Source organism: Myotis lucifugus, unplaced genomic scaffold, assembly GCF_000147115.1.
Source record: "Myotis lucifugus unplaced genomic scaffold, Myoluc2.0 scaffold_3, whole genome shotgun sequence".
NCBI classification, from domain to species: domain Eukaryota; kingdom Metazoa; phylum Chordata; class Mammalia; order Chiroptera; family Vespertilionidae; genus Myotis; species Myotis lucifugus.
This window is the reverse complement of record NW_005871051.1, coordinates 39,241-48,645: the sequence shown is the minus strand read 5'-3', so window position 1 is coordinate 48,645 and position 9,405 is coordinate 39,241. Positions and strand designations below refer to the sequence as shown.

Below are 9,405 nucleotides of genomic sequence, written 5' to 3'. Positions count from 1 at the left end.
TGGTCTGGTGCCCCCACTCACCTGCTCCACCATCCCGCCACAGCCAAGACCCACCATGTTCCCTGTGCGCCCCCTGGTGGTCAGCACACAGCATAGCAACTGGTTGTTGGGTTCCACCATTCGGTCTATTTGCATATTAGGGCTTTATATATATAGATAAATCAGAAACTCTTCACCGTAATTGTGAGTACAAGTCCCTAAAATTCACAGGTGATCTTGAATATTCTTTTTAACCACTAATTTCAATTTCTGCCTTTCTTTTAACCAACACTTTTTGAAAACCAGATTCATGTAAGAGCAATTTTAATTCAATCTCATCTGACCACTTCATAGAATGAGTGAGAGGCACTAACAAGCTGTGAAAAGGCTTATAAGAGAACAATGAAAGAGAAGAAAGGCTTTTGAATGCTTCTCAAACTGGATAATCAGGTCAGGAACAGATGAGAGCTCAAAAAAAATTTAACTGTTTTTTTTTTAACCTTTAGTAATTCTAAGTTTAGTATAGTAATTTTTAAAAGTTTAGAAAAAAGAAATTATTGTATTACACGGGTCATGGCACCTACCCAAGTTGCTGGTCAATCCCCAGTGGGTCCCCGGTTGTGGCACGTGCGGGAGGCAACGGATCCATGTTTCACTCTCACATCAATATTTCTCTCTCTCTCTCCCTCTCCCTTCCTCTTTCTCTGAAATCAAGAAAAAGAAAAAGCATGTCCTCAGGTGAGGATTAAAAAATAAAAATAAATAATGAAAGTTTGGCAGGGTGGGGAGTGGGCTGGAGTGGGAGAGGAAGAACTGTTTGCTGGGGATGGTGGGAGGCTGGCATTCTGGAGCCACTGTAAAGAGACAGAGTCCAGAAAGGAGCTGCCTAGGGCTGGGGGTGGAGCGGCGAGGTTGGGATGACAGCTAAGGGGTGTGGAATTTTCGTTTTCGAGGGAATGAAAATATTCGAAAATCAGTTGGCGTGATGGATACACAACTCCGAATGTACTAAAAGCCATTGAGTTGTAGCTTTAAATGGTTGAATTGTATGGTATGTGAATTCTATCTTCATAAAATTGTTAAAAGAGAGACAGAGGCAGTAACGTTGGGTTGGAGAAGTTACTCAGTCTCATCTAACTCATTCTATTCTGACTCATTCCACTCCAATTTTGAAACCATGTTTTCCCTTTCATAAGTATATAAATCCTGCCTGCTCTCAGATAGATTCAAGCCAAGACCAGTGCGAAGGTACTTGAGTTCACGAGGTTACTTCTGGGACCAAGCAGGGGCTTGAGTAGCAAGCACCTGTGCTTTGTCCCTATTTCTGTTTATCGTGCAATAAGTTTGAGAAAATAAAGGTCTTGTTGCAGGAATAAATGTGAAGTTCATAAAGAAAATTCACACAGTGATGTAAATAATCTATTATATCTATAATAATAAAAGCATAATATGCTAATTAGACCAGACGACCTTCCGGACGAAGCCAGGGCTGCGAGGGAAGCCCAGGTCTTGGGTGCTGGAGGGAAGCCAGGGTCCCGGTGCCATAGCGAAGCCGGGGCCGGCAGCTGGGGGAAGGAAGACCTACTCTTGCACGAATTTCGTGCATCGGGCCTCTAGTAAAAAATAATGCCATAAACTTTCAAAGATGAGGGGAAAATAAAGAAGGGAAGAAACACACCAGGTGCGGATCCCAGCTCTGCAACTTTCTAGCTGGATGTTAAGTAAAACACTAACCCTTCTGGGCTTTGTTTTTCTCCTCTGTAAGACATGATATGCAAGGTTGTTCTGAAGATTACAGAGAAAATGTATACAAATGCCTGGCACATAGAGGACCCTGAATTAACCCTAGTAATTATTATCATAAAGGGCATGTTATTTTATCTGTCCTGGGAATGCCTGCAGCAGTCAGGGTCGGCGAGGTTATGCTGAGGTAACAAAGAATACCACAGTCTCAGTGGCTTAAAAAAGTGCCAACCCCAATATTTATTTTTTACTCGATTTTCCTACTCCTCATAGGTCGGCTTGGGGCCCCACTTGTGCCTTCCTTATTCTAGGACTCATTTAGAGAGCTGGGGTGGTCCGGAATACTGCCGATCACAGGGCGGAGGGAATAAAGGGTGTGGTAAATCACACACAGATTCTTAAAATGTGTGCCTGAAATTGACATGTTACACTGCTTCCATGCTCCGGCTGAAGCTAGTTACACGGCCATGTCTGTCTTCAGGGGAGCGGGAATTACATTTTCTAACATGTGCACAGAAGATGATAAAAGAGATTATTTGTCAACAGCCCTAGTGATTGCTACGTAACTCCTGAGGGAAATATTTTTAATTTTTAAAACAAGACATCTGTGGCCCAGGCAAATAAGTACTTGCCTCCTATATGGGTAGGAAATGGCAAAATAAGAGATTCAAACCCAAGTCTGTGTTGTCTCCTGATCATTCCAGTGAGACTTGAAAACTGAAACTGTTCTACCCACAAAGCCATGTGAATATGTCTCCCTCTCCACATTTGTAGAAAAAAAATTGCATATTTTCTTTGGGAACAAACTGGTACTGCCTTCTCAGAAACCAATTTAGAATAAAAAACATTAAGAATCGTAAACTGTTCACACACCCTTTGACCCAAGAAATCTAGTTCTGGGAATTTATCCGAAGGGAATCATCCCAAGCAGATGGAAAACTTACCCTCATGGAAGGATCTATTGTGACACTGTTTATGATAGTGTAGAACCAGAAAGAATCTACATTTTTGACAAAAGGAAGAGTTGAAGAATATATTGATTATATGCTCAATGAGTTATTATAGTTATCCTAAATAATAAAAGACTAATGTGCAAATTGTCCCCTCGACCGGGAGTTCGACCAGGAGTTTGGCCAGGGGGCGGGGCCAGCTGACAAACCTCCCACAGCCCCTACCCCCGGCCAGCCCGGCCAGCCTGGCCCAATTGGCCCCGATCAGGGCAGGCTGGCTGGACCCCACCTGTGCACGAATTCGTGAACTGGGCTTCTAGTTCAATATATAAAAGGGTAATATGCTAAGTGTCCCTCCTACCATCTGACCGGTTGCTATGATGTGCACTGACCACCAGGGGGCAGATGCTCAACGCTGGAGCTGTCGAGTTGCAGTGACTTGGCAGCAGTAGTTCTTGGGTGACGCACCCCAAAACCAGAGAGGAGGGAGCCCGATTCTTTGTGGGGCCACGTGATTTCACCTTTAGCCATGGGTTATGTTGTTGCTGGGGCACTGTTGGTCCCGAAGCTGGTTTACTGCACACTTGCGTTTGCGTTCCACACCCTGTATAACAGCAAAATTGCAGTGTCCTCTCTCACTCCGGGACCCCTTGGGGGATGTTGGAGAGCCGGTTTCGGCCCGATCCCTGCAGGCCAGGCTGAGGGACCCCACCTGCCGGAGGGACCCCGCTCACTCCGCCGACGCTGGGGAGGGACCATGGGAGGTTGGCTCCAGGGCATGTCCAGCCCGTCTTGCCCAGTCCCACCCTGCTGGCCACCTTCTAATTAATTTCCTTTCATTGTGCACGAATCCATGCACTGGGTCACTAGTAACTTTATAATTATGAAGACTATGTAGTAACATGAAAACAACCTTTTGCTATAATGTTAAGTGAAAAGCACAATGCAGTTGTTCTCACTATAAAGCAGCTGTGTGATCAATTTGTGTGATGACGACTAACACACCCCATATTTGTTCTTCCCTTTTTCCTTTTAGTGATTGAGCCCAAGCCCAGGTTAAGCGGCAGGGACAGCAAGCACGGACCACACTTCCCAGCCTTCCTGAATCCAGGTATTGTCACGTGACCAGGTTCATATATCTTAAATTTAAGTGAAAGATATATGAACAGCTAACACTTGTTGAGCACTTAGTATGTCCACACACTATTCTAAGTGTATTTACATGTATTACCTGTGTTCACTCATTTACTCCTCTCAAGTCCTGTTAGCTACACTGCCTTAATCATGAATCATCAAATCTAACAAAACATATAATCAAGACTTCAAATAATGAATTTGCTCATTGGTCTTCCTTAATGCTTACGTCAGCCTCTTTAGCCGTGTAGATAGAATAATTAGTTGACAGATTGATTTTGTTTGAAATGAATTACATGGCAGTTACTAAAACAGATTGTAAAGACTGCTGTTCACAGAGCAATTGTTCATTCTTCTCTCAATCAGTGCAACTCCCATCCTAAGCTGGACATACTGCCACCTAGCCACAGACCACAGCACGAACCACGTATGCAGCTACGTGGGCTGTGACAAAGTTCCTCACAGTGAGACCTAAATGGGAATAGGATGGTGACTCCTGGGCCGTCTCCCTAGAGAAGAAGGGCTCACCCTTCTCCTGCTCCTCCATCCTGCTCTCTGGGGAGTGGGTGTGCTGGCTGGCGTTCCCTGAGCTGAGACTCACGCCTTAGCAGTGTAAGAGCAGCAGCTGAAAGCTGTGGCATCGTCCGTGAGAAGCCACTGCTAGCCTCGGGCTGGCTCTCTCCAGACTTCTTTTCACAGGAAAGAGTAATGACCTGTTTAAACTACTATCTTGGGGTCTCTGTTAAGTTACTAGTAGCTGAATTTAATCCAAACTCATATGTAAATAAATCTAAGCTCACGTACTTCCCATTCAGATGTGTGGGACATCAAAATGTCACTTAAAGGCTTTAATTTAACTACTTCTCTTGTAAATGTCATAAGGAAGTAACTGAAGAAGACTTTACTTCAATGGCTATCGATTCTTATAATGGGTTTGTATGGCATCCGTTTAAGGCAGTGTTTCCCAGCCTTTCTTATGACGGAGCACAAGAAAAACAATCGTTGTACAGTACCCTGCCAACTGTGGCCCTTGGCCAGAGGCTGCGGATCCGGGCTGTTGGCCTGTTCCAAGAAATGGGGGGCTCAATGCCTCAGTCCCCCACCCCTAACCTGTTCACCGTAGCCCAGCTCTAAGGGCATTCCACAACTGGTGGACTGCTTCCGGTTACTGGCAGGTAAAATTCGAATCCGGAACCCATTCAATAATCATTACAGCTTGAGAAAAGCCAAGTGAGCAAACTGTGCCTTGTACTTCATTGTTGAAAAAATGCACTCATTGAATGGTTAGTCAGATTACACATTTCTTATTTCGCATAGAGTATTTTTTAGAGGACTTCATTATTCACACGTACACCGAGTATGCTTTTCGTACCCAAGGTGTAAGGAAAGGGTCTTGTGAATCAGGGGCAGAGAGGGTTTCAAACAATGAGATGATACCACTGAAAACGAGTGCCTGGCTTTATCTGTAAGAGGGAAAAGGGAACTTTTATTGATCATTTTCAATCTACCAGAAGCTTCCAAAATGTGTTTTTTCATGACCTCTTTTATTTTAAAGATTAGGGACCTACAAGCAGCAGGACTAACATTCAAAGGCCTTCCTACGTGTCTACATGCCTGGATTTATTCTTTCAAATTCATCTACAAAACCCAGTGGTTTCATAGTGCGTGTGCCATCCACTCCACTCCTGCTCCCACAGAGGCAACCACTGTCGAGCTTTACCCTTTAGCTTCCGGGTGGCTCCCCCATGTCTCAGAAATAACATGCCTATGTTGGCATTTTCCTTTCTAGAGTTGTTCGCATTTCATTTAAGTTTAGAGGTCAAAATATATCTCTTCAAAGCCAGAAAGAGAAAGAGCAGCCCCGTTCCCTGCACAGCCTAGGAGCGGGAGCTCCTTGCCATTCCCCAGAGCAACATGCTCGACGAGGCCGGCTATGCCTTCTGGTCTTTATCGCCACACTTCTACCTGCTATGTCGTGCTTTTTCAAGGTTCTACATTTCATCTATGGAAGAAAGATACGGATTTAGTCTCTCATATGCTCCTCTTATTCTCCCAATATAGTTCTATCACGTTTTTCTCTGATCACTATTCAGTGTTTGCATAATTAAGTAAATATCATTTAAGGCTGAGGCTTGTAATGTACTGTGATTACATTGAGTTTCTTGGTACATAATTGCTTTCCCTGGCATTGATAATTTTCTTATTTTATTTGTATGCTCACTTTGCTATTGACCTGTCAAAAATCAATTACCCATTCTTTTCCAGAAATGTAAATCTCTCAGTACACCCTGCCATGCCCAAGGTCACACAGCCAGGGACGGCCACAGCCAGGGAGAGGGGATGTATTAGTCTGCTAAGGCTGCCATAGCAAAATACCCCGACTGGGCGACTTAAACAACAGACACTTATTCTCACAATTCTGTGTGCTGGACGTCCAGGACCAGGCTGCCAGCCGTTTGTTTTCTAGTGGGGCCTCTCTCCTCGGCTCGCAGATGGCCACCTTCTGGCTGTGACCTCACGTGGCCTTTTCTCTGTGGACGCACGCCGCTGGTGTTTCTTCCTTTTCTTATCAGGACACCCATCCCAGCGGATCACTGCTCTACCCTGCGGGCCTCATGTTAACTTCGTCACCTCTTTAAAGGCCTCAGTCCCAAACCAAGGCTAACGGGGATGAAAGCCTGGCCGTCTTGGCCTGACGTGGGACAATTCTGAAGAGCCATCCAGCTCCAGTGTTCCCTGTGGACTTGGCCGAAAAGGTCCCCGGGTCTGGAATCACAGTCCCACTTCTTCCTTCTACGGGTGCTGGTCCCAAGGGCATGCCCCGTAAACATTCTGAGCTCAACTCTGTCTCAGAGTCTGCTTCCTGGGGAACCCAGCCCGTGACAGTGTTGGTTCTAACTCATTAAACTGATTCCACAGCTCCCTAATCATAACTGATTTCATGACCCACAGTTTGAAAGACACGGGCCTCGAGGTCAGTTGGCTGGTTAACTAACAGTGCTTTGGTTGTGTGGCAGGGGAGAGAGCACAGTATCCAACCATTACCTTGTAGACTCCCAACTCATCGAGCTGTTCACACCCCCAGGCCTAGTCCATGGCTTCTATGAGGCCCGGTTTCTCTGATGCTCCGGCCTTTCCCACTGAGTGTCTCCAAGAAATCGTCTTCCCACCGCCCGTCCTCCTGGGGCAGGAGGCGTAGCCGGGCTGCTGACTTTCTGTGCCTGGGGGCACAAGACCAGCTGGCTATCCCGTCTATAAGCTTTCAATTTATCTCATGCTTTGCAGCCCACCCCCTCACCCTGCAGTCCCTTCCAAATCTGGTGGCTCCAAGTCCTGAGCCTTTGTCTTATTTCCAGTACCCCCCATTGTTCTATTCTTTTTCCATCAAATATTTGTTGCTACCTCTCAGCCATCATAACCCCTGTCTTGGCCTCTCCTGAGAGGAGCTATATACCTATGTTCATTCCACCATCTTTAGCTAGAGGCCAGCAACTAGAAATGTCATGGCCATCCTGTCACCCCTGTCATTGCGGAATGGGCAGGAAGTGCTCTAAGATGAAATGTGATCGACGAGAGAAAGTGACAAAGGCATAGGCGAGCAGAGCCAGCATGGTGGAAATTTGACGAAAAGAGTAGTTCTCTTCACAATAAAGAGTAAGATGCCGGTGGATAAAAAACAGAATACAATGGGCCCTCGGTTCAGTACTGACGACATAAATGACCCGGGATAGGAAGCAGTTTTCCAGTCGTGGACTCAGCGCCCTCCACGGGAGGCCTGGTGCTCCTCCTCCGAGAGATGAACAAGGAGGAGAGGAGGTCCCCACCTCCCTGAGGCGCTCACCTCGGTTATAAAACCGAGGAAGCCACAGGAACACACACACATACACACACAGCCGTGCGTTCCTGACAGCCCGCCGCTCTGCTCTTGTTTCCTCTGGAAGCGCGGATTCACATGCTGAGCAGCCTCTGCTCCCATGATGTGGCACATACTCTGAGCTCCTTGACAAGGTCAAAGCAGTTGCCACGAATGGGAAGGAACCCCAGGGATATCTTTCGAATGCTTCACACTTGAAGTGTTGAGAAGGTTCCGGAATTGCTCTCTAGTGTTGCAATGTTGACATGGCAGCATCAAGGTGAGGGTGCTGGGGGAAGAAGACCTTTCTGGTGGCCTTAAAGCACACACACCAGCAGCAGAGGCTGGCCTCCCCACCTCGCCCAGGCCTTCCCACAGCGGGGAGCCTGGCAGGGCGTTGCTGAGCTGCCCTTACCCCTGAGTGGGCTCTGGAGTTGCTCCCTCGTAATTCATAGCCAGTGGCTCTCAGCAGGCAGCCTGCTGGTTCCAGACGCTGTCACTCACATCACCGACCCAGTGAGCCATGGTCTCGGTGCCCACAGTCACGCCGACATGTGAGTAAAACATTTCCATTTGGACAAAAGAGAAGGGCATCTGTTTTCCCTGAAAAAAGTTACAACACTCAGAAAAGTGCACACACACGTTGGTACAGTTTTCGAAAATAGAAAATCCACTTACTGTGTATGGGGGAGTTTTGAAAACATAATCTAATAATAAAAGATCTGCTTATCAGTTGCTCATTTGTGGCTAGAGCTTGTTAATGAAACACACACACACCACAATGGCCACTGGAACAATGGTTTCTTCCCTCCCTGAGCCACTATGGTTCTTCGGCTGCGAAGCAGTGGGAGTGTGAACCTGTCTGTCTGTGTGAAGGAGGGCGATGAGTGAGTGGGTTTGTGGGAGGACAAAGCGGAGAGTGGAGAGTGGGCGCCGGGTCACGGAGTGTGCGCGTGGGAGGAGGCTGGGCCGTGAGTCAGCCGGAGTGGGAGGCAGGTACGTGTGGGTGACGAGTGGGCCGGAGGAGAAAACAGTACAGAGCCATTTTGCAAATGTGAAGGTTTTAAGAAGATATCCATAGAACCATACAAAAGAGCATCAGAAAATAATGCATTAGCGACTCTAATTTTAAAAAGCAAAGGTTTCCGATAATGCCATCTTACAGAGAGCTGTTTTGAACTTTTAAAACTATGCTTTTTAAGAATTACTTTTCAATAATAATAATAAAAAAAAAAGAATGACTTTTGTGTCATGGAGGCTGGTAATTGGTGGTGACCCTGCCACTGTCGCTGATGAAGACAGTGTGTGTGTAGTTTGAAGGATGGTCTCTGAGTCGCCTCCATGAACAAGATTGGCCACGGCCGGCAGGGAGCTGAGCTGAGGACTCCTGGCTGCGGCGCGTTAACGTCCCAGGGAGAACGGGGCCCTCTCCTTTCCCTGCCGCCAAAGGCACTCATGTTCTTCCTTTTGTAACTATAAGTGCGATTTTAAAAAACTGAACCTGACGCAGAGACTCACTTAACATCAGGGTAAAATGGGGCCCCAGATCATCTTGATGAACCACCACGGGCACCGACGGACCAACTGCGACGCAGAAGCAAGGAGGGAGGAGCCCACGGGTGGATGGATGAGTGAACCCGCCATCGGCGCCAGGGACCTCCCTGCGCTCAGTGGTTCTCCCCGCTGACCCTCCAGGTGTGTGTGGGAGGTGCAACCACGGTGACACAATCCTGCCAGCTCAGCGTC

At 47.0% G+C, this 9,405-nt stretch overlaps 1 long non-coding RNA gene across 1 annotated transcript; it reads left to right on the top strand.

Moving 5' to 3' along the window:
• The first annotated feature begins 694 nt into the window (after positions 1-694).
• Positions 695-6,724, top strand: LOC111827389. The gene is made up of 3 exons (XR_002830934.1): positions 695-717; positions 3,709-3,783; positions 6,072-6,724. It is a non-coding gene; the product is annotated as an uncharacterized LOC111827389 (long non-coding RNA).
• The last annotated feature ends 2,681 nt before the right edge of the window (positions 6,725-9,405 follow it).